Here is a 25,566-nt window from a genome sequence, read left to right on the forward strand (position 1 = left end):
ACTAGAACGATCAGAGGGAGTCAAGTTGAGAGCATACTCATATATCAAAACAAAAATGTTCTGCTCTTATCTGAACAAAAGCAATGTTTTTTTTTCTTTACATTCCACTGATTATTTAGAGCTCGATTACGAAAATCTGACCACGGTAAGAGCAACTGGAATTATTCCATATTGGTATTATTTTAGTAGGTTTCTCTATATGAATTGGATTTTGAATAAAAAAGCATATTCACCTGAGAAAGTGTTATTCACCGCGCTCAACGTCACGCGCTTTGTTATGGTTAGATTTTTCATGTTAAATTTATTTTGGTATATGCTATTCCTTAAATACATGTTCTTCTCTCGGAATATGGAATAAAACAATTTCTGTCTTTTGTTTCGGTAAATATGGGGTTTAATTGACTTTTGAAAAACTGATATTCACTTCGACCGTCGGCCTCAGTGAATATCAGTTTTTCAAAAGTCAATAAAACCGCATATTTACCTCATCAAAAGACAGTAATTGTATAACATTCATATTCAACTTTACAAACGTTTATCTGGAGGTTCATCCATGACAACTGTGCCAGGTATTAACCAGTATTTATCCTATTACATGTTCTTCGTGCCTTATGGTTATCAAAACAAATATTTAAGTATCATTATACGATCTGATGGAATAAAGGGAATTCGTATTGACAAACAAGAAATAGAAACGCTTAATGTTCAAACATTTGATTTAATAGGTTCCCAATACACTACGTTTGTGTGCAGAATACTACCTGGCAGACATACCGCAGAACAAATTCAAAATGTTCCATTTGGGTTATTTGTTTTCGCAGAAAATCCACATATAAGTCATGACGTGAATTTCGGCTACATAGCAGGAATGAGTCCATTGTCTTTCAATGGATCTAAATAAATGCATGAAATAGGTGTCAAAACGTTTGAGACTTGTTTCGTGAAAATATCAAAAGTCTATACTAGATCGTTCTGGGGAAACGAATCGATATGAAGGCTTAAAATGTATTTATATACTTTTAGAAGGTGTTTTGTTTGCGAACTTTCGAGAAAAGCTAACGAAAATCACAAAAAAAAAACAAGTACTCTGAAGGAAATACTAAAAGTTGAGACCCTAAATTCGAGACAATTCATAGCTACAAATGAGTTGACCAAGGACAGTTGAGATAAAACTTAAAAGATGAAGAAGCAAACAGTTTTTCAAATAGAAATTGGCATCATAAATTTCTCTCATACATTATCCGTTTTTTTTATATCATTTATTTACTTATTCATTCATTTATATATTTATTTTCGATGAAAAGTTAGTTTGTAAAATCTTAAAGTCATAAGAAACCTCAAATTAAAAAAAATAATGCATATGTTTTTTATAACTCAATGGATAGTTTTCATATCTTTGGCCTCATATCTTGACTTACATCTAGAAATTGACAATGAGGGTCGGTTGAAAACAAAACTTTACGACAAAAGAGATGATTTCAGCTTTCCAATTGTGAACTTTCCATTTCTAAGTAGCAACATTCCAGCAGCACCTGCATACGGGGTATATATCTCCCAATTGATACGATATTCCCGTGCTTGCATTTCCTATCATGATTTTCTTGACAGAGGGTTACTGCTCACAAGGAAGCTATTAAACCAAGAGTTCCAAATGGTGAAGTTGAAATCATCCCTTCGTAAATTTTATGGACACCATCACGAGTTGGTTGACCGTTATGGAATAACCGTATCACAAATGATATCGGATATGTTCCTTACGTCGTAACTACAATCCCCTTCCCTTTCCTGAATGTGACCTACCGAATTAGACTTTTTACCGGATTTGTTATCACATAAGCAACACGACGGGTGCTGCATGTGGAGCAGGATCTGCTTACCCCTCCGGAGCACCTGAGATCACCCCTAGTATTTGGTGGGGTTCGTGGTGTTTATTCTTTAATTTGCTATGTTGTGTCGTGTGTGCTGTTGTTTGTTTGTCTTTTTCATTTTTAGCCATGGCGTTGTCAGTTTGTTTTAGATTTATGAGTTTGACTGTCCCTTTGGTATCTTTCGTCCCTCTTTCATTATAAAACTTATGTACATATACTTTTTTCTTAAGAAAATTCTTTAATTTGTTCATATTAAGAAGAAGTTTACTTTATTTTAATTGCTTCCTTTTAGGAAGCAATTCCCCGACATATTTTCCGTATGCAAAGTGACCTCCGTGTGACCCATCTCGTAAACATCCGGTGATCACAATACGCATGGATGTCCTTAAAATAAACTATTATCTGATTGTACATGTTAAACACGTGCTCAATATCAATGCTTTCTTGTTGATTGTAAACAAACAGGTGACAATCGTTAAACTTCGGCTCCAAAACACGAACTTTTATTACCTGCCATATTTTCACAACAACACTCTCCGATTGAAAAAAAAATTGACGATGATACGAAATTTATGCGAAAAAAATGATAAAATCGTGCACAGAAGACTTAGTTTATGATGATTGTATGCATTGGTTCAAGAATTGGAATAACATTATTTTTCACCGGTCACTCGTTTATTATGACTTTAATGATTCAGTGATGACGATACTTTTTACAATTAGCGATAATTAACATCAACTGAATTATTTTTTGTTATATTATTTTTATGTGAGTGTTTTGAATTAAGAATATTATATTGTTTAATTGTTTGATATAACTAGTTTCCTTTCTACGTGTTCTTTCTACTACCCATTCAATTGTATACTGATATTCAAGATATAAGTCATCTAACATGGGCCGCCTTATAAACACTTAGTAATAGAATATTAACTTCAACTAAAATATTTGATCAAATCAGTTGTCGTTTTTATTTTAGATAATATATTTTATAAAACATAATGATATTGATTATCCCCAATAATAAAAACATAACCACGATAACCAAAATAACAAAATTAATGTTTATGAAAAATCCATGGTTTATTCAATCGATCAGATCTATTTCATAGCACTCCACGTAATAATAATTTATAAAAATATATCATTAAAATGAAGACGTAATTCAATTTGGATTCATTTGAATGTTTTATACTTGCAAACATGACAATGTTATATACTCTTTTGAAGAAAAAGGTTCCGGTATATTACGTATATAACAACAATATGTAAATATGTAAATAAAACTTGTTTGAAGAACAGAAAAAATATCTATTAATTAGTTTTTTTTAAACTGTATATGGTGACAATGATAAGATTCCTCATTGACTTAAAAAAAATAATAATAATAAAAAAAGAAATTTGAATACCATTTGGACAAGTGACACAACGATCAATTCAGTGAGATTTTTTTTTTATCTAAAATGTTCGTTTTTTATGATAAAAAATAAACTCATTAAAGATACCAGGCTTATTGTTTTTATCTTGTATGTCCGTTTCGTTTACAAAAGACGCGTTATTTATCCTGAAAATAAAACAAATAAATAGGGCTCAACTGAAGAGCATTGGGAACCCCCAATTGTGAACGGTTTTGAGTATAAATAAAGGCAACAGTAGTATACCGCTGTTCAAACTCATAAATCCATGGACAAAAAACAAAATCGGGGTAACAAACTAAAACTGAGGGAAACGCATAAATATAAGAGGAGAACAACGACACAACACTACAATGTAACTAACACACAAAGAAACGGACCAAGCATCAGACAAAATCCCACAAGAATAACAAATATAACATCAAAACCAAATACATGAATTTGGGATAGACAAGTACCGTGACACGTCTTATCGCAATGTCAATTTACACTCAAAAATAAGAGAAAACAAACGACGCAATGTTAAATTGTAACCAGCTTTAGTATAATACGCGAAGTTGGTGATGGATCTAACTGAACTTTAATGTAGAGTAATTCCGATACTGTTAATAGTCAAACTAATCAAAAGATATGACATATATTCATACAGACCCGATGTCAAAAGTCTGCAATATATCATCGAACAATTCAAATAGTTAATATATTTATTTTTCAATTTATTAGTCGATTTACTTATATCAATTTCCTTGTTGGTTTCGAATTGTGTAAAATGTTTTAAATAACAGTGTGTGTAAAAGTTATTAATGATTAATACTTCGATTAAGAAACTTTGAATCCTAAACACTCTGCAATTTCATACTTTATGGTGACTTTTTATAATTTTTTATCTGAGCTACATTGATGAGAGTCTTAGGTAGACGCAACGCACCTAGAGTACACAATGGAAATTCTGGTATCTATGATGAGTTGTTTTGCAATTTTTGCTAAAAATATAAAATAGCTTCTTTTTAGAGCATCAAATTATGACTTATAAATTAATTTCCTCTTAATTTTGCATAATTTGTCTTGTTGGCGATGTAACGCCAATATTTTATCACAGTCTTTTGCATACTTTACTTTAGAATGATGGGGAATTGCTATTGTCAATCTAAACCTTTTTTGTTTACCTACAGCTCATTTTGAATATAAAAAAAAAACCAACATGTGGTATGAATGCCAATGACACAACTCTCAACAAGAGACCAAATGATACAGAAATTAACGAATATAGGTCACTGTATGGCCTTCAACAGTGAGCAAAGCATGTACCGCATTGTCAGATTTAAAAGGCCCCGATATGACAATGTAAAACAATTCAAACGAGAAAACTAATAGTAAGTTGTTCACATTCATAGTACAAACGGACACCTTCATAATGCGGACAGCTGGTTATACCAGGTATTCGCAGATTTCCCTTACCAATGTATTTTCCTTATGATTATCCATCATTGACAGAAGCGTTGTTGATTTCTGAGGAACTCGCAGCTTTGGGTAAAATCAGATTATTTTGACGATATCTTCTTAATCCGCTGACTTTGTAATCTAACGTATAACAATTAAGGAACCAGATTGTAAGCATATAAATTGTACTAGAACACACCCGTGATATCGTGGGTCCGTGACTGAATTAAAGTATATAACTATGCGCAAGCCTTATCTTAGTATTAGTATTGTCATCTGATAAAGTCATGCCGATTATAAGATACACAATTTTCTCTGCTTTCAAATCTTTCTGTTTGAACCCGTCGAACTGGAACTGATCAATTATTGGTAATATTAAATATTTGGAAAACAAAAGGTCCTGGAATGGAGTATTTTTTAATCAACAGCATTGTCCTATATTAGTTATAAATAAAGTTGAATTCTTTGATTCGCTGTTTTACGTCATGCCCGCTAACAAATTGAAACTTATTTTTAGTCCAGATTTTTGGTATTCGTATTGTTATCTTAGAAAGTCTTACGAATTAAATAACTACAATAGGTAACAATTTGACAATTTAGTAGTGTCAACCCTGTGATTATGACCCGTTTATATAGCATATTAATCCTGAATACACCGTTTGGTGGTGCGCCTGTCAAATGCGGAACGTACAGATAAGGTAATAGGTAACAGGTGATTATACTATTGGTATCGGTATCGGACTCGACCCGGAACTTCCTAATTATTGGCAATATTAATTACGTGGAAAACAAAAGGGCCTGGAGTGGTGTCATTTTTAATCTACACCTCGGTACTATATTAGTTGTATATAAAGTTGAATTCTTTGATTCGTCGTTTTTACGTGATGACGGCTGACAAGTTGGACCTCGTAATTTTAATATTATAGATTATGAATATTCAAGGTCATATTTTGCCATAAGTACCCTTATTCTTTCACTCTTTGTGAATTTCGAAAATGATTCCCACGCAAACTATACTAAGTAAATTTATTAGATTATGAATCAAGTCTCCTGGTTAATATATTGTGCATATCTTTATTTTTAATAATCATTTGTTTGTTTTAGTATTGTGTAAATAACTCCATGTATGTAATACTTTAAGCTGTGTGTGTTCAATGTACTATGTTTCCTCATGATTACCTTTGTTGATTGGTTTTTGAAAATAAGTTCATATAAACAAAGAATTAGACATCATTTATTTTCGCTGCTTTAGAATCAAAGAGTAATACATATGTATGTACAATACTTTTTGTAGTTCTTGTGTTTAAGTTATCATGTAAAAGATACAAATTGTAAAGGGATATTCAAACTCATGGGTCAAAAATAAACTGAAAACGCCATGGATGAACAAAAATCTAACAGACAGACAGACAGACAAAACACTATTACACAATACATAAAATAGAAAAACAAATGACTGAGCAACACGATCCCTCCGAAAAAATGGGAGTGATCCCAGATGCTTCGTAAATGTATGCAGATCTTACTCCAAATGTTGCACCCGTCGTGTTGCTCATATTTGTGTCAGAGATATTAGAACAAACCCATTGATAAGTCAAATTCGGTAATTCACATTTGGGAAAAACGGGAACGGAATTGTAGGTACAACAATTGGATCATATCCAGTTTAATCCCGACAATATTTCCTGTGTCTGTCAGCAAATTAGATTCCACAACTGCAACAAATGTGTTACGATACTCCTCCACTCGAGACAGTTGAATTTAGTATTTAAAGCGCGAGGCTTGCCGATCTTTTGAAAAAATTGAAATGTAACTGTTGAGAGTGGAGAAATATCGTAAAACATGAGATTTGGTGGTGGAATCTGTTTCTCTAATGATTTGTATCCTTCCTTTTCAAAGATTAGAAGAAAGTTGTGTACTTCGACCAATCATTGGCCGAGAAAACTGGCGAGGAGAAATATTTTTCTCACATCGATCAAGAAATGTAAAAATAGCACAAAAAAAAGAGAAACCTCATTTATCACCTTCGTATGGTATTCGAATGGATATTTGATGTTGATTACAAATCTTTGTTTTTATCTAGTGTTTTACCTTTGGTCTCTTTGTGTTTGTTTGATTACAGTGACAAGAAATTCTGATTGAAAGAAATAATATTTTTTGTGCATTGACAATGTAGATATCATATCTTGTTTTGGGAATATATTAATCTGCTTTTGCAAAAGCCGATCTGAACTGATTTTGATCAAAATACTTAAAGTCTTTTTAACGACATATTTTAATGTTTTGGAACTCAGACACCGTGTTTCTCCTATTGCCGACCTGTGGTTTAAGTCAAATGAAGCAGACGTTATTCAAGAACTTCTTACTTTGAAGAAAAAAAGAAGCTCTCAATGTTATTTAACTACACATACTTTGTATAAACGACACCCTCTTACTTATTAATTTAAAGTTTGGTGATTATGTAAAACGTCTCTAGAATTTTAATTGAAAGATAACACAAATACAGGTAGTTTGCCTCCTATTTTGACTAAATGTATATACAACTGACACTATGGGTCTGTTTAGAACAAAACGTTGTGACAATGGAGATGAGTTCGGCTTTTCAATTGTGAAATTTTCATTCCAATATGCGCAACATTCCAAGAACGCTTGGATATGGCGTATATACTACCAAAATAACACGAAATCCTAACAATTTCTTATGATGATTACCTTATAGAGAACTGCAGATTACATTGGAGCTATAGAACCAAGGTTCATATTTAATACAGTTGAGGTCATTCCTCAAAAATCTTACTCGTTATCTGAATTCATGTCTAAAATGACGTTTTACATTTCAATGAGTTTAATCTATGTATTACTAGTAAAAAGTTAAAAATACAGAACTCCGCGAAAATTCTATACGGAAAGTCCCTAAGCAAATGGCACAATCAAAAGCTGAAACACTAAATGAATAGATAATAACTGTCATATTCCTGACTTGGGACATTCATTTGTTTATGTAGTCAATGGTTGATTAAACCTGGTTTTATATATTGTAACCAGCTAAACCTCTAACTTGTATAACAGTCGCATAAATTTCCATTTTTAGAGACATAATAGAACTATCAAAAATTGGAATACTGCATTCAACATTGTGTTATAAACTTAATCACTATAAAAACAATTAAAGATGTCAACAAAGAAAAAACAAAAAGGCATATATTCATAGTGTGTTAATTTACGTTTTTTTGATTGACTTAAGCAATCCAATTAATATTTTATCGTGTGGTTTTCTATGTCGTGATGTTATGCTATTGTTTCAGAAAAGGGGAGAAGGTTTGGTACCATTTAAACGTTTAATCCCGCTGCAAATGTTTGCACCTGTCCTAAGTCAGGAACCTGATGTACAGTAGTTATCGTTTGTTTATGTAATTTATACGTGTTTCTCGTTTTTCGTTTTTTTATATAGATTAGGCCGTTTTGTTCGGTGTGAGCCAAGGCTCCGTGTTGAAGGCTGTAAATTGACCTATAATGGTTTACTTTTATAAATTGTTATTTGGATGGAGAGTTGTCTCATTGGCACTCACACCACATCTTCACATATCTATATAAACAAAGCACATAAACAAAAACAGAAGATAAGAATACAAAAATGTACTATAGCACAAAAACACAAAGACGGAATTCGTACGTACCGAATCGAGCAATGTCACGTGGATATAAGAAACATTAGTCTAAACAGTAAAAATTACAATTTACAAAAACAAATAAACGAATACCATAACTCGTATTTAAGATGATAAATGTCATCAGTACCTACAATCTTTTCTTCAAGACTACCGTGTATTATTTGTGAAGTTGATACGAAATACGACTTTTTACAAAATCTAAGAAGCAGCTCAAAGCCGAATTATTAAGGAAATGTATGTTTCAGAAGCAGTTGGAGTTGGGTATTGATACAATAATGGGGGAAATTGATAATCACAGGGTGCACAAATTTTGTGCTGTGTTTAAGACTCAATGTTTTTTTTATTGCTCTTTAGTCTGGTTGAAGTCTCTTATTGTGGATTCATTATTATTCGTTCGATACCAATTATTGTGGATTTAGTGGTGACCTCAAAACCACGAATTAAAATTTCTAATGAATTTCAAATTACAAAATGTATGTATAGGAGTTTATGCAATCTTTGAAAAACAACGAAATAATAAGCATATACTAATTTTATATCGACTAACTTAATATAGTCATATCACAAATAGTTTAAACACTGGATTGAACAAGGCAAGACCGCAACAACAGCAAAAAGGACACCAATTAATCTGTCTTATACCGGGGTACATAACATACTTGTTTAATCTACCAATATTTCAAAACTGACAACCTGTTTATTTTATTATTTCATGAGCTGAACATGTAAATTAACCATGCTACTGTAATAAATAAAATATATCTCTAGGTAGAAAACGTCTCTGCCCGTATATAAATTATATACTAACATATTCCATCTTTTATCGACACCCAATGTATAACACTGTTTGAAAAATGTCATATTCCGTTTAAAATTTAATTAATCTTAGCGATTGTTACACACGAATCAGCAGCGTAGACATAATGAGAAACATGAACATACAGTTGATCATTGGTCTGAAGCTCCACTACTGCAGATATTGGTACATCCGTGTAGGTACCCGAACCTGATGCTGATCTTGAAATTTGTTTATTATTCTTGAACACGTAAAAAGCCGAGTTTTTAGTAGATGTTCTTATATATGCAGAAATATGATATAAACCGGCAATCTCGCATACAAATTTTCCATTCAATTTGAACGCAGCATTGTTATTTATTCCTATTTGTGTTTGCACGTTTGAGAACTTGACAGAACCAGAATAAGACGCACTTGATGAAACACAAGCTGTAATTGCCACTGAAAATTAAAAAATAAATAAATTAAGTTCATGTTCTATATCAAATTGATTCACATACAATTTTAATATAGTACGTGCTAATCAAAAAGGTTTAATAACCATAGTTGAAATATCAACTTTCTTAAATTTGTCTATCAGGACATATATCTAAGTACACACATTTAGAAATAATTTTTTTACCTGTTCATTATGTTATGGTACTTCAATATAGATAAAAAATAGTTAAAGAAAAAGTATCTACCGAGCGACGACATAGTGAATCCAAATCCTAAATGATGGGAAGTCTTCTTTCAATATGTTATGTGGCTGTATTACAAAAACGTCCCGCATTTATCTAACACATTACCAGTTGTTTTCAAATGTTAGAATATACAGTTGTATATCATTCTTATCTCTCTATGCTACTATATTATGTATATAATGGATACCATATATTTACTTAGTCATGTTTATGTAATGCTATTATAAATGACCTCATATAACACAACTTCTATATGCTTCTCATGAGAGTTGTCTCTCAACTGAAGTATCATATTTTCACATTCTAAAACTGAGTCCACGCATGTTGATTTTATAGAACAATTCGTACGATATGTTTCTAGTTTCAATCACAAAGTTGGAGAGACATCGTATTTTATTCCAATGATTATTCAAAAGTGTATTATGTTGTAAGACACAGGAAGGAATTCCCACTTTACATTCTATACAACTCCATATTCCCATTTAAATAACGTTCGAAAAAAAACCCAATAAACTTTGAATACAATTATATTTTTCATTATCAATAAAATGATGAAATGAAACAAATTTTTGATGGAAAAGAACAGATTATGCTTTTGTTCTTTACTTCTTTATTGATGCATATTAAATCAGGTAATGGGTAAGTATTCATTTGATAAGGTAAGTGAAAAAAAAATAATTGGAAAAACAAAACCTCACAAATTCTATCATTGAACGATACCATTGGAGTATTTTCTAATGCGGTATAATTAGTTGGTGTTTTAGACTGGTTTAAACTTGGATTGTTGACTAACTGTCGACAATGTGTTTCTTCAAGATCGGGCAAGGTTATTGCTTTTGATAATGTTAAAATTTCATCTTGTTAACTGAACTACTATTAATCAAACCGTATTACCTAAAAGTCGCATTCGCTTATGTTAAAATCGAGAAAATGAGCACAAATTATAAAAATTATATATAGACTAATTTTTCTAACATTTAGATTAAACATCATAAGTGAAAAAAATAAAATAAATTAAAAGCATTGCACTTGAGATGTACATAGCATATACAGTTTAATTTGTACCTTTTGTATCCTTGGTGAAAAAAATTGATGAATATAACATGGACCTCATTATTAACACTAAAGGTACTTATTAAACTAAACAAGTTTTGTATAAAGGTATTTGCTGAGTTGTTGATGATGTCAATTGAAAAGTATATCAAACCCGAACTTAAATCGGAGTAATGCATTCATTCATTGTTTTAAATTTTATAACGATTACGGCATATATTTTGAGTATTTTCTGCAAAGGTGTATCATTAATTATTCAGATGCCTAAATAGATAAAGCTGATATTGGGCGTTTTGGTCATCATTAGAAAGTGTTGAAGGTGAAAAATATCAGACTTAACACTTTTCACAACTATTTAGATACTTGTATGCATCTACGTGTTTATGTATGATATAAAACCACATTATTACTTAGCAAGCATATATTCAGATAATGTGTTTATTGGGTACACTAATTTTCAAATAGTGATGAACACATACTGCATCTTACCTTTCCTGTTATTGTCTGCTACCTGTCTTTCCAGGTTTTTGGTTTTTGCACCAAATTCTGCAAATTTACCTTCTAAGGTCTTAATTTTGACGCTCTCCTGTGTAAATTTGCTCTCTAGGGTTCGGATATTGACGCTCTTTTCGGCAAGTTTATCTTCTAGGGTCTTAATTTTGACGCTCTCCTCTGCAAATTTGCTTTCAATGGTCTTATGTTTGACGCTCTCCTCTGCAAATTTACCTTCTAAAATCTTCATTTGGACGCTCTCCTGCGCAAATTTACCTTCTAGGGTCTTAAGTTTGACGCTCTCTTGTGCAAATTTGCCATCAAGGGTCTTAATTTCCGAAAGAGCATTTAGCACTTCAACATCAGTAGCATTTTGTTTAGATTCTGTTACGGCCAGAAATCGCCTTTAAATTGTAGCCAACAAAAGACACAAATCAATTATAAAAATTAACAAGATTTATTATACAAATGTTTACAAAAAGTATTACACAAATATTACTGTTAACTTAACTGTCAAAATATGAGTCCAATCTGTTATCTTTATCTGTATCCGGAAATCTTTCGGAATCCAATTTGAATATTACGTTCACTACTAATGTCACAATCCAGTATGATGTTGTTTGTAGAATAAAAGTGTCAATCCAAATGCTGTGAATACTAATGTCTATCAATGTCTATGTCCAAGTTTAATTATTAGAGTTTAACTTTGGTGTCTGTATATATAGTGTTGTCATGGAAAATTCTAGAACACTCTATAATGGAACATTGTGGAAAATTCTGGAAAGTTACAACGGAAGTTTCTGGAATAACGTAGAAGTTTAAATTACGCATCTTTTATAAGGATCATTCTAGAAAGTTCCAATCATTCCTAAACTGTACAGTTATAAGATTATTTGGTAAACAACTATCAGGCCATACAACACAAATTAGGCCAACATAAATAAACATAATAATTACAATATCATAACACCTCCCCCCTTAAAAGAAGTTTTAGTGTAACAAAAACTTATCATGAATAATATGAACAAAAATACATAATATATACAAAGTGATTTCATAAGCTCTAGATAAAGCATCAGCTATTACATTATCTTTACCCTTAATATGTTTTACAATTACATCATATTCCTGTAACAATAAACTCCACCTAGTCAACCTCTGATTCTTGTTTCTCATTTTATGCATGAAGGTGAGAGGATTATGATCAGTATAAACAAGAATAGGATATACAGTGGGATTCAAATATACATCAAAATGTTGAAGTGCTGACAACATTGCAAAACACTCTTTTTCAATAGTTGAATAATTTTTCTGATGTTTATCCAATTTCTTAGAAAAATATGATATAGGTTTTTCAACATTATCATCTGTCTCTTGATATAAAACAGCGCCTATTCCTACAACGCTTGCATCAACGGCAAGTTTAAATTGTTTTTCAAAGTCTGGAGTAATCAGAACTGGACTATTAATTAAAAGTGATTTGCTATTTTCAAAAGCTTTTTGACAATTTTCACTCCAGATAAATTTAGAATCTTTTCGTAAAAGATGAGTCAATGGTTGAACAACAGTAGCAAAATTTGAACAGAATTTCCTGTAAAATCCTATCATGCCTAAATATCTCATAAGTTGTTTTCTATTTGTAGGAGGTGGAAATTTGGAAATAGCTTCCACTTTAGCCATAATAGGTTTTACTTGACCTTGGCCAACTGTATGCCCTAAATAATCAACAGTGGCCTGACAAAATTCACTTTTACCAAGATTAACAGTCAAATTTGAATGTGACAATCTATCAAAAGTATCATACAAATGTGTTAAATGCTGTTCCCAGCTATCACTACATACAATAAGATCATCAATATAAGCATAACAACAGTCTAAATCTTTTATAACATTATTGATCATTCTTTGAAATGTAGCAAATGGCATTACAGTATATTGAAATAAGCCATCTGGTGTAACAAAAGCTGATATTTCACGAGCTCTCTGTGTCAGTGGAACTTGCCAATAACCTTTCAACAAATCAACTTTGCTCACAAATTTTACTTGACCAATGTTGTCAATACAATCGTCTATCCTTGGAATCGGATAGGAATCAGATTTTGAGACTGAATTTACTTTTCTGAAATCAGTCACGAAACGAAAAGTTTTATCTGGTTTTGGCACAAGGAGACAAGGAGAGCTCCATTCACTGTTACTCGGCTCAATAATATCATTGTCAAGCATATATTTAATTTCTTTTCTCATAACTTCAAGTTTGAGTGGATTGAGCCTGTAAGGATGTTGCTTAATTGGAGAAGCATCTCCTACATCAACATCATGACAAACAGCAGTGGTTTTGTTTGGCACATCTGGAAAAAGATTTTTAAACGAAAATACCAAAGTTTTTATTTCTTCTCTACGATCAAAAGACAGATGTGCAAGTTTTGAATCTAAATTTGACAAAATTTTTCAATCTAACTGTCTCTTCCATAGTTTTACAACTAAAAGTTGGTTCAATTACATCTGGTTTGTCATGATTGTTCTCAAATTTAACCATGCCTAAAGTGGCAACTGGTTTACTATCACATAGTACATTAGTACGCTCAAAATATGGTTTTAACATATTAATATGACACACTCTATTTTGTTTGCGCCGACCTGGAGTTTTTACAATATAATTCAAATCATTAATTTTATTCTCTATTGTATAAGGACCACCATATTTAGCCTGTAAAGGATGTCCAGGGACAGGCAGAAATACAAGTACCTTATCACCAGGCTCAAAAACTCTGTCCCTGGCATCTTTATCATACCATATTTTCATCTTGTTCTGTACATTTTTTTTAAGTTTTTCTGAGCAATTTGACAAGCAGTATACAATTTTTCTTTAAATCTAGATACATAGTCTAAAAGATTCAAGTCAGTATGTTCAGTAAGCCACTTTTCCTTAATCAATTTTAACGGTCCCCTTACAGTATGACCAAATACCAACTCAAAGGGACTAAATCCAAGGGATTCTTGAACAGCCTCTCGAACCGCAAAAAGTAGAAAGTGAACTCCATCATCCCAGTCTCTGTCAAATTGAAGACAAAAAGTTCTAATCATGTTCTTCAATGTTTGATGAAAACGTTCTAAGGCACCTTGAGATTCTGGATGATAAGCACTTGATCTGTACTGAGCAATCCCTAACTGGTATACGACTTGCTGAAATAAACCTGACATGAAATTTGATCCCTGGTCGGACTGTATAGACTTAGGAAGTCCTACTAATGTGAAAAATTTGATCAAAGCTTTGACGATAGTAGGTGTCTTGATATTTCTGAGCGGAATAGCTTCAGGAAAGCGGGTAGATGTACACATGATTGTCAATAAATATGCATTTCCAGTCTTGGTCTTTGGTAAAGGTCCAACGCAGTCAATTAGAACTCTGCTGAAAGGTTCGTCAAAAGCTGGAATAGGCAGAAGTGGTGCTGGTGGTATTTTCTGGTTAGGTTTACCAACAACCTGGCATATATGACAGGATTTGCAGTATTCTGCAACATCATTTCTAAGTCTTGGCCAGTAGAAATGCTGCAAGATCTTAAGGCAAGTTTTTCTTATACCTAAGTGTCCAGCCAAGGGGGTGTCATGGGCAAGACCAATAATTTCTTGTCTATAAACTTTAGGCACCACCACTTGGTATAGCACTCTCCATTCCTCCTCTGGGGTAGCATCAGGAGGCCTCCACTTCCTCATTAAAATACTGTCCTGATGGTAATAGCATTCGGCCACTTTGTCTGCTTCCTCCTGTGGTTGAGCCCTCTGGCTGAGCTGAAGAACCTCAGGGTCTTTATGTTGTTCTTCGAGTAAATTATTTCGGTCTAATGAATGGCTGTTTACATCTGGCCATGGCATAATAACATTTTTGTTAACACTAGGTGGTTTTATAATAGCCTTTTCTGAGTTACCAGGATCTTCAATATCAGCTATAAAAGTGTCAGAAAGGTCCATGTAATCAAACTTGTCTTCTTGCAAATTCTCATTTTGTTGTTTTCTAGCCATCGCCCTAGTAACAACACAAGCTGGATACAATTCAGCATCATCTTCAGGTGATTTAACATCCACCACCGGTTCACTGGTAACAATTGGTTCAGCAACCACTTTGTTCCTAGCTAGATCATTTCCTAGCAATAATGTAACACCCTCAACAGGGAGATTAGGACGAACACCTACAACAACTGGTCCAGTTATCAAATCTGACTTCAGATAAATACGATGGAGAGGAACATCTATACAACCTAACTCTACACCTTGTAACAAAACGGAGGCACCAACAGAAGTCTTCTCGGACAAAGGCAACACACCTTCTAACAATAAAGACTGAGAAGCTCCCGTGTCCCGTAAAATCTTAATAGGCTGAAGAGTGGTATCATCAACAATAGAAATAAACCCATCAGACATAAAGGGTTTATATTCCTCCATGTAATCACAAAAACTGGACTTAAAAGCCTGACTCGCAGGACATTCCAACGTACTGGTAATATAAGGTGTCGTACACGCACTGGACTTCGGCTTATTATCTCGTTCATTCTTCTTCTGGAGTCTAAAACAATCAGCCATCAGGTGACCAATCTTCTTACAATAAGCACAAGTCAGTGACTTCTTCTCAAAAGTATCAAATTTTGGACTAGACATATTATAACTGGACTGACTCTTATTCTGTGGAACAGGCTTACTATCAGTATGCTCAGTGCTTTGATTTTTGTAATTTCCACTGGAAGTATTAACATTTTGACCCTTGAAACTTCTTTTATGTGAAAGAGTATAATTATCTGAAATTACAGCTGCATCATGTATTGTCCCAACAGTTTTGTCGTCTAAATGTGTTTTTAAGTCTAAATGAACACATTGTTTGAACTCTTCTAATAACATCAATTGTCTTAGGTTATCAAAATTGTTATCTGTTTTCTTTGAAGTAAGCCATTTATCAAATAGATCTTCTTTTTCCCGAGCAAATTCCACATAGGTTTGCGAATCAAACTTTTTATAAGATCTAAATTTCTGTCTATATGCTTCTGGTACTAGCTCATAGGCTTTCAAAATTTCCTGTTTCACAGTGTCATAATCAGAACTTTTTTCTGATGGAAGTGCGGAGTATATTTCAGCTGCCTTACCCTCAAAAACACTTTGCAGCATCGTAGTCCAATACGGCATTGGCCATTTCAAATTATTAGCAATTTTCTCAAACTGTGGAAAATATTTATCAACTGTTTTTTCACAAAATTTCGGAACCAAACGTATATTTTTTGCTGCATCAAAATAATCTGATTTCGACTGGACTTTAGTGTTGCTTTCTTCTTTGACCATTTCAATTTTCAGTTTTTCCATCTCTAGCCTTTCTCTCATTTCAAGTTCTTTTATTTTCTCCCTCTCCTTCATTTCCAGTTCTTTTAATTTAAATTCATCTTCTTTTTCTTTCTTTTCCATTTCTAACCTTTCCTTCATTTCCAGTTCTGCTTGTTTTAATTTAAATTCATGTTCTAATTCAAGCTGTTTTAATTTAAAGGCGTCAATATTTTCGTCTTTAAGTTCAAGAGCCTCTTCACCTAAAATTTCTGCGTCAACTAATTTGTCTATAACCAAATTTTTTATAATTTGTTTTCTCATAGATACTTTAAAAACTAATTTCAGTTCTTTAGCAAGCAACACTAATTCCTCTTTCTTTAAATTATCAAAACTCTCCAGGTCTGGCGTTTTCAAAAATTTACCAGCATCAAATGCCATTTTGTAGAATTTTGTTGGCTAGTTATAATAAAAATATTGAATAAATTTTGAATAATATATTTTCAGTATCCCGGACGAGCCCCCAATTTCTGTTACGGCCAGAAATCGCCTTTAAATTGTAGCCAACAAAAGACACAAATCAATTATAAAAATTAACAAGATTTATTATACAAATGTTTACAAAAAGTATTACACAAATATTACTGTTAACTTAACTGTCAAAATATGAGTCCAATCTGTTATCTTTATCTGTATCCGGAAATCTTTCGGAATCCAATTTGAATATTACGTTCACTACTAATGTCACAATCCAGTATGATGTTGTTTGTAGAATAAAAGTGTCAATCCAAATGCTGTGAATACTAATGTCTATCAATGTCTATGTCCAAGTTTAATTATTAGAGTTTAACTTTGGTGTCTGTATATATAGTGTTGTCATGGAAAATTCTAGAACACTCTATAATGGAACATTGTGAAAATCCTGGAAAGTTACAACGGAAGTTTCTGGAATAACGTAGAAGTTTAAATTACGCATCTTTTATAAGGATCATTCTAGAAAGTTCCAATCATTCCTAAACTGTACAGTTATAAGATTATTTGGTAAACAACTATCAGGCCATACAACACAAATTAGGACAACATAAATAAACATAATAATTACAATATCATAACAATTCCATATTTTGAAATGAATTTGATACGTTGATCCTGATATTATTGCATAATTGTCGGTTCAATTCATTCTGGTTGTTTGTTAGAAACCTTGTTTTTTCCTCGAACGATTGAAATTTGTTTTGAATCTTCAATGAACCAGACTCAAATAAATTATTCACCAGGTTTTCATAAAATTTTGTCTGATTGTTCATTTGAGATATGAAAGTATCAATACTGTCGCTGTAGGATTTGTTTAGACGTACTTCCTCCTGGACTTGTGCTGCTTGCATTGATTTAAAAAATGTTTCTGATTGTTTCTGAACTTTGTCCAACTTTTCCAACTTTGATATGACTACATTTTCCCACCTTTTAACGGTCTCCTCATAAATTTCAACTTTATGTTCCAGGCGAACAAGTTTCTCCAGTACTTTTTCTTCAAAATGAAATTTAGAACAGGTTAGCAACGATTCAGACCCTGAACCAATAGAACTAGGTACAGTTCGCATAACGAATAATCCAAAGAAAAACATACGTTGCATCATCATTTTAGTAAATCTATTTTACAACACGGCACCGGTGTTACAAATAAAAATAAAAAAGTATCCACTGATGACGGGGGAAACTGTTCAAACGAATCGCTTTATTCCAACATAAATGAAATATTATTTTTCTTTTGATTAATGCATCTAAGGTAGACTAGGTCGAACTCTCAATTGCAAAAAGTAATACTAGTCCTGGTAAGTTCTCTACGATCTAAAGATGTAAATCATATGTTTGAAATTATTAAAGAAACACCTAATGTAGCATCAGATAACACACACATTTTCCTTTTCATATATATTTCTGTTAAGTGCTTATTTTTTATGCTTATCCTTAGCCCAATTGACAACAAGCAACACTACAGCCAAGTATTTATCAGCTATGACCTCAAAAAGTTCCACGTGTTGTTTTTAATGTTAATATCATACTTTCACAATTGTATGCACATTGCAAAAACAGACAAATTTTTGATAACTTACTTCCGAAAAATTAGTTGAACATATACAACCTGCATTACGAACGATCGACGGCCTATATAAGAAGACATACCTCGTGTATTTATTGTAAGAAAAATGTACTCGTCATAAACATCCATAAAATATTTGCCACTGGACGTTAAGCAACAAACAATCAATCAATCAATCGTCCTTCTGCGTACTTCCACATTTTTAATTCCTTCTGAAAAATGCAAATTCAACAGTTACAGAGACTTTGATTTAATCTAGCCGTATAGAACGTACGACCTACGTCATTCGAAGCAAGTTCACGACAATGGGTCATTTGAGGCAGTTTCCATTAAATTAATGACTTAATCTACGCGGTATTGTTGATATGGGTATTAATTATATGTTATTATATATCGTCAAACTAAAACTCAAATTACTAAAATTATTTTTTTTAACAAGCGTATTCTAGTATCTATCGACTTTCTATGTAATTATACTTCACGTTAAAATGCCATATTTTGATTGGCTGATACGAGGGTGTTAATTTACTCTATCACATGGCTGAGAGGGTGACAAATTTTTTTAATGTTACCCTCTCGTCTAGACCAATAAAAAATCTATAGTTTAAAAGACAATAACTGAATTTACATCAAGTAATTAAAAACAATGCTAATGTTTGGCTCGAATTTTATTATTTGACTGTAAAAAAAAACAAAAAAAAAACATCTTGCTAAACTTGTTGTTTTTTGTAATATCCGTAACGTTGTTATGTACGTGCTGTCATAGACAATACTTTTAAAATAAAATCAATCTGTGAAAGACTATAATGATAGGACATTCAGTATTCTAAATTAAATAACACATAGCTGAGAGGGTGATAGAGCAGATTTGTACCCCTCGAACAAGCATTGTCAACCTTGGCTTCGCCGCGGTTGGCAATGTTTTCCGGAGTAACAATCTGCTCTATCACCCTCTCAGCTATGTGTTATTTATAAACTGTCAATGCTTCAAATTTGTTTGTCAGCTAACAAACACTCTTATTTTGAGATAGTGGTGGAACAATACACTAAAAGAGCTAAACATAATAATAATAAATTATTAAAGAGTTTGACAACTAACCATCACAGTTTAAATGATGTGTATGAATATAAAGATATGATGGTCATAATATATCTGTTTCGGTTACTTTTCGTCTCTATTATGATCAGATCTGGCCAGTAGTACTTCGCCCATGTGAATTATTTTTCCATGTAGGTATTATTGTAATTTGTAAATAAATATGACACCTGTTGATCATGGCAGATATTTCACCCTGGTGACACACCATCGACTCTTTTTTTTCATTCTGGTAATTTATATTAAGTAAATGTTTATGAGAAATACAATCCTAAAGTCAAACATTAACATTAGAACATTGTTATTGCCATAAGAATGGATGGAGCGTTTGAACCGTTTCTGTTATTTTTTATTGTACCTAGTCCTCGAAATAATTAGGTAATGTTCATCTCGTTGCAATTCTTTAAAATATGGGTTTTAGATTATAGTCTAGGAAACGGTTCTGTATCATTAAAATGTACTGTCGTTGATTTTTTTTAAATCGTGGTTGCTATATATCACATGTTGCAATGCCTCTTTTCTCATTAACAGGACTTACATTTGTACTTTTACTGAATCCTCTTATTGTGTCTTTGTATATTAAGTACGACAAAGAATGATATATACAAAGTACTTATATTAACGTGGTGTGCTACTGACAAGTTTAACGACACACTTCACACAATTGTTGTAGTCATTATAACAACAAGGGGATGTTCGTTTCATTTATCAAAGCGTACGTTTTGTAAGTAACTGCAATGTAATCAACGTTTCTTTGAAGTTAACTTATGGGATTTACTATTCCTCAAAATGTAATAGCTAACTGATAACTTTTTTATGCACATTATTCGACTATGATGAACTTGATAACGGTGCCAAAAATTATGTACTTTTCCAAGATTAACTTAGTTGAATTCATAAAGAGGCACTAGCTGTCAAATTAATGTTCACCGATTTGACCAAAATGCTCATGTTAGATTTAAAACAATGCAAAATATTTATCCAAATTATAAAAAGTCTAAAATAAACATTTTAAGGGCATGTGCTCGATAATATGAAGCTAGGATTCGTGTGTATTTTAGTCTAGACGCCATCTAATTTACTATCGACGGTCACATAACGCGACAAAAGCATACACATCACTATAAATAGATATATAGACCTCGTGCAAATGGAGATTTCAATTGTTGTATGATTCCAAGTTTAAAATTGACCAAATTAGTCAGTTTTCGTTTTTACCTTTCTTAGAATGATTTTTTTGTTGATCGAATCAGTCAATCAAATGATTTATAATCCATCTATTGCTGGGATGTTGAATTGAAGTTTGCATGAATACAGATTCAATGAAGTCGAATTATTAACTTGTAAGTGAACAATTAATTATCTATGTTTCTTAACTTATTTTGACAAAATTGAACTCACTGGCTCCTTAAAGCAAATTATTATTACACTATTTCCCTTTCATTAATGATTGAACAAAAAGCTATGAAACTTGATTTTTTTTATGTATCTCGTAGTTAGTGTCCCGTTAAGCAATTTCTAGTGTTTGGCGAAGTATTTGTCTTCTTGTCGTTTTGGTATTTTTGTTACTACGGCGTTGTCTGTTTCTCGTATTGTTCAATTTGTACCTTAAATCTTATCGCCATGTCAATAAGAAACCACTTACCATAATAATTTGGTCAACAATAACAGTTTAAGATTTGAAATATTCAAATTTTAAATATAAGTTAATTGTTTATTAATTGTTTAACTAACGTATTTATTTATTCTTGTAAGAATACGAAACACAGTGTTTACTATTTATTTATGAAAGCACTAATGTAACGTTGCGCTTATTTGAATAACGCATTTTCCCGTTTCTTTTTTATGACGTTACGCCTTTGACGTGCGCTTCGTCGTCTAGACTTTATTTGATTACATACGGATGCACATTGTTTTTTATTAGACAGATTATAGTTGAGAATCGATTATTAGCGAACATATGATATTATATATGAATAAAAGATAGATACATGGCGCAAACTCGCATACTCATCTATTCGCCCTTAATTTAACCGATGTCATTTGTACAACTCATTCAATTAGCGAGTCTGGTAGAGAACCCCGGTGTTCTGATTTAGCCAAATTTGTAGACGAAAAATCACGCATTGCTAGTTCTATGTACATGATGTATGGTTACGATCTTTGTAGAGAAAACAATCAGATCAAGACTGATAATAGGGTTTTTACAAGTAAACATCATAATAATCATGTAGTTAAGAGTAGGGTTACTATTTTAAGTACTCAACGTTTAAATAAAACAGCTAAGAATGAGCACAAATGTAACTGTTGTACAGGTACATGTGTAGATTTGACATCTTGTAGCAAATTCAAGTCAATGAGTTTAGATGATAGGTATTAATTAGTACGCATGTTAAAATTGTGTTATAATTGTTTAAAAGGGAAGCATTTTGCTAACAATTGTAGAAAATCAAACGCATGCACTGTATCTGACTGTAATGTAAAGCATACTATTTTATTGCATAGTTGGTCTAAGCCCGGTTTTGATCATGCAGCTATCCAGCCTTCAGTAAATGGCGCAGCTACTAAAGTTTCTATGAATAAGAACTGTTTAGGGATTATTCTTGTCCACGTTAAGGGTCGGAACGGTAACTCTTGCAAAACATATGCCTTACTAGATGACGGAACAGATAAAACTTTATGTGATGAACGAATACTTCAGAAATTAAATATAGCCAGGAAGCCGGTCACTTTCGAGATGTCTACTGTTAGCTCTTCTGGTAGTACAATTCACGGTCAAGAAGTGTACTTACAAGAAAAAGCTTTTGACGGAAATAATAACGTGTCTTTAGAAAAGGTCTGGTCAGTAAAGAAGCTTCCAATTTCAGCTCGATCTGCCGCAGAAAATGTAGATATAAGAAAATTGCCGTATTAAGCCGATATACAGCTACCCTCTACTGATTTAACCGAGGTCATGTTGTTAATTGGTACAGATTCACCTAACGCTCACATTCCGCTAGAAGTAAGGTCCAGTAACGAAAGCCAACCATATGCAATTTGCTCACACCTCGGATGGGCTATTCATGGTTCTATTGAAGATACGCATGCGTCAAATGTTATAAATGTACATTTTAAGGAGGCAAGAGATGTTTTGTTGCAGCGACAATTAGAACGGATGTGGACCTCTGATTTTGATGAAAAAGCACGAGAAGACAAGAATGGCTTGTCTATAGAGGATAAAGAGGACATGAAAATGATGCAATCATCTATAACGCAGGAAGATGGCAATTACAAGCTCGGACGACTATGGCGCGATAGAGAGACCACGCTACCAAATAAAATGGTTCTTGCACATGCCTACTTACAACAATTGAAACGCAAATTGTCAAGTAATGAGACGTTACATAAAATGTATACGACAACTGAAAATGATTACATAGAAAAGGGAAATGCCAAGGAGCTGACTAATATTGAGTCTAAATCAAAACGTGTTCGGTATTTAACTCATCACCCAATAGCAAATGAAAAACAAACCAAGAAAAGATCGTGTAGTATTTGACTGCGCATCGACGTATCAAGGAATTTCACTTAACAGCCAACTCCTACAGGGGCCCGATTTAATAAATAGTTAAGTAGGTGTAATTATCAGGTTCAGACAAGACAAAGTAGCTTTAGCTGCCGATGTTGAAGCCATGTTTCATCAGGTACTTGTTCGAGAAGACGACTGTGATGCGTTGCGGTTTTTATGGTGGCCTAACGGGAATTTGGATCAGAAACCTAAAATTTATTGTATGAACGTTCACTTGTTTGGGGCTACATCGTCGCCAAATTGTACTGCATATTCACTTAAACGTACGGCAAAAGACTATGCACATTTATTTGACCAAGAAGTTGCGCTAACTGTAGAAAGAAATGTCTACGTCGACGACTGTCTGAAATCTGTATCATCAGAGCAACAAGCTATTAAACTCGCTACAGACCTGCAATCAATGATGAAAATGGGTGGTTTCCGACTTACAAAATGGCTCAGTAACGGAAATGTTTTGAATGCAATACCAGAATCAGAACGCGCTCCATCTGTAGTCAGTCTTGGACCTAGTGATAAGTTGCCAAGTGACAAGACCTTAGGCGTTATTTGGGATGTTAATGAAGATAATATCAAATTTAAAGTAAAACTATCAGACAAACCTCAGACAAGGCGTGGTATACTATCAATCGTTAGCTCCATATTTGACCCTCTATGACTGGTTTCTCCAGTAACACTTAGAGCACAAGCTATTGTACAGCACTTATGCAAAGAGAAGTTTGGATAGGATGAACAGATTCCACAAGAGTACCATGACAAATGGAAAAGTTGGGTGAAAAAACTTACCATGTTTAGAAAGGCGAAGGTTCAGTAAGACACCTTTCTGGCCCCAAAGTATACTGTAGCAGTTTTAGAAAATTGTGAAAATGTCATCTTGAAGCTATATTTTGGAAAGTAGAAGGCTTATGATACATAAGTATGAGCTGTTTTTGACAATACAATGCACAAATATCGCGTTCAAGCATCATTAAATCATGCTAAATTACTGAAATCTTCAAAATTAAAGCATTTGGGTTAATATTTAGACGGTTTCCGTCTAAAATGAAAGTGGCCGCATTCGTGTTCATTCATAATATTGAAATATAAGTTGTATTTGATGATAATACAAAACATATATAAAGGTTGAGGATGAACACGGATGCGGCCACTTTCATTTTTGACAAAAACCATCTGAAAAGTGACGTTTTTTTGCATATCTGATAGATTTTTCATATTTAAGCTTGAATCAGAGCGTTTTGAATGACTAAATCAGTTAAAATCTTTCACATTAACTAATCGAATCAATTGAAATGGATACCTAAGTGTTTAAAAAGTGTCCAAAAACTTTCGTTAGATGAACCTGAAAGTTGAGGCCAATATCGGCCCTTACCGCACCTACTCCTTTGTCCGTAAACCGTTGTTTCCTACCACGAGATGTTCAACATGTTAAAAATGTACAATTGCACTTATTTAGTGACGGTTCAGAACTTGGATATTGCGCGTGTGCATACCTCAGGGTCGTTGATAAAAAAAACAGAACAACTTGCTCTTTTATGATGGGAAAATCTCGCTTTGCATCAATTTAACAGGGTTCAATACCATGACTTGAATTATCAGGAGCTGTTACTGCGTATCATGTTTAGAAATTTTGTCAGATTGAATTAAAGATAAATACGGTTACCTTCTGGACAGATTCAACGATTGTGTTAGGGTAGATTAGAAATACGTCACGACAATTTAAAACTTTCGTAGCAAATAGATTGAGCGTTATACAAAATACAACATCTCTAGAACAGTGGCGTCACGTTGACTTCAAACAAAACCCTGCTGATATAGCGTCAAGCGGCATTGACGCCTGCAATAGAAAAAATCTCGATATTTGGTTGAGCGGTCCAAAGTTTCTTCATAAAAACTCTGAGCACTGGCCAACGAACGAACTGGACGAAGAACTAGGGATATATGAGACTGATACTGAAATCAAAAAGGAGATAGCTATACATGCTACAACCAATAATGCCATCGACAATTTGTTAGGATACTTCTCCGACTGGATAAAACTCAGACGAGCTATTGCATGGTTTAGGAGATTTAAGATTTATTGCAGAAAT

At 33.0% G+C, this 25,566-nt stretch overlaps 1 protein-coding gene and 1 long non-coding RNA gene across 2 annotated transcripts in view; one reads left to right on the forward strand and one right to left on the reverse strand.

The window, feature by feature from the left end:
* LOC143047584 (proteasome subunit alpha type-1-like) overlaps nt 1-25,566 on the forward strand; it is a 331,701-nt gene that overhangs the window by 217,178 nt on the left and 88,957 nt on the right. The window lies entirely within an intron of this gene.
* On the reverse strand, nt 9,079-11,795 carry LOC143049160 (uncharacterized). The gene is made up of 2 exons (XR_012970095.1): nt 11,414-11,795; nt 9,079-9,629 (listed from the first exon to the last, which is right to left on the reverse strand). It is a non-coding gene; the product is annotated as an uncharacterized LOC143049160 (long non-coding RNA).

This window comes from Mytilus galloprovincialis, chromosome 10 (genome assembly GCF_965363235.1).
Source record: "Mytilus galloprovincialis chromosome 10, xbMytGall1.hap1.1, whole genome shotgun sequence".
Classification (NCBI taxonomy): Eukaryota; Metazoa; Mollusca; class Bivalvia; order Mytilida; family Mytilidae; genus Mytilus; species Mytilus galloprovincialis.